The sequence below is a fragment of the Rhinoderma darwinii genome, chromosome 3 (genome assembly GCF_050947455.1).
Source record: "Rhinoderma darwinii isolate aRhiDar2 chromosome 3, aRhiDar2.hap1, whole genome shotgun sequence".
NCBI classification, from domain to species: Eukaryota; Metazoa; Chordata; class Amphibia; order Anura; family Rhinodermatidae; genus Rhinoderma; species Rhinoderma darwinii.
In genome coordinates, this window is record NC_134689.1 from 174,340,270 (window position 1) to 174,341,471 (window position 1,202).

General features: G+C 48.0%; 1 pseudogene; it reads right to left on the bottom strand.

The window, feature by feature from the left end:
* Positions 1 to 696: 696 nt before the first annotated feature.
* LOC142751143 (U2 spliceosomal RNA) lies at positions 697 to 870 on the bottom strand (annotated as a pseudogene).
* Positions 871 to 1,202: the final 332 nt, after the last annotated feature.

A 1,202-nucleotide genomic window follows, 5' to 3' on the forward strand; every position in this document is an offset into this window, starting at 1 on the left:
ACTCAAGTGGTGGGCGGACAGTTCCCACCCACCTTCATTGCCATTGGTCCAATCTACTTACACACCTCCCTAATACGTCATTGGGGATTCCCATAATACTGTGAGTTTCTCGGCGCGCCGCCAGTAGCCCCATGAACCCCTGAGGACGCTACATATGTAGCGAAACATGTCGGGGGGGCTCTCTGTTTTATTTTAACACATGCTGGAATTAGGGCAATACTATTTAACAATTTAAAAATCTAACTGCCTAGCAATCCGTTGTTGGTCTCGGTGACCGCTGAACCTGTCTGTGTGCAAATACAGACGACAGACATATGTGTTCACTGGTATAGCTACTGTTTATTCAGACGGTACACTGCTACCACGGACGATACAGACGGCAGGCACACGTGCATATTAACATAGCCACGCACGGCTATCATCCCTATCCATGCATTGAAAATTTTAACCCTATGTGTTGTTTTTGTCTGTATGTCTGTTTGCTGCAATAGCACAATAAAGATTATTAACAAAATTTAACGGTAGTTGGGAAATAGGGTTTTCTCTGCCTTTGGCATTTGTTTTCAATTTTAAATAGTCCTGGGGGCAGGCAACGGCCACAGTGAATTTTGCACCCACGCACTAGGGACATTGCAGCCATGAGCACAGGACAGCAATAGACTAGGAAAGAGGCAGGCAGCGTCCGCAGCTGCCAGAAAGGGGTGCACCAGTCCTGGAGGTACTGCAATACCATGTCAATGCATGGAGTGGACAGAGCACGCTCTCTTTCCATCTCACTGTTCTAAAAACCCATTTAATATATTGTCCCCAGATAGGGGACGTACCAGATATTAAACTGATAATAACCCTCACATGTGGCGAGAGAGAGATAGACATGTTTTGGTTCTTTTGCTTTCACCACAATGCTCTGCAGAAAGAAACATCCAAATCTGTATAAAAGCACCTTCCTGGCCGTGCCCATTCGCCCTCCTGCCGCGAGGACGCACGCTCTGCCGAAAGTGCATGCCCACGACCGCCCCTTTCCCTTTCATGGGATGGATTCCCTTCAATATACTGTCTGCTGTCCAACTGCTAAATTACCAACTCCGTCTGTGCCTGGGCCCTAGGTTTGTCTGACTGAGGTCCCTTTATGACATCACTAACTCTGGCTGCTGAGGGCCCCCATTGTGACACGAGCAGGGTTCCGCCGGAGTCTTCCAATT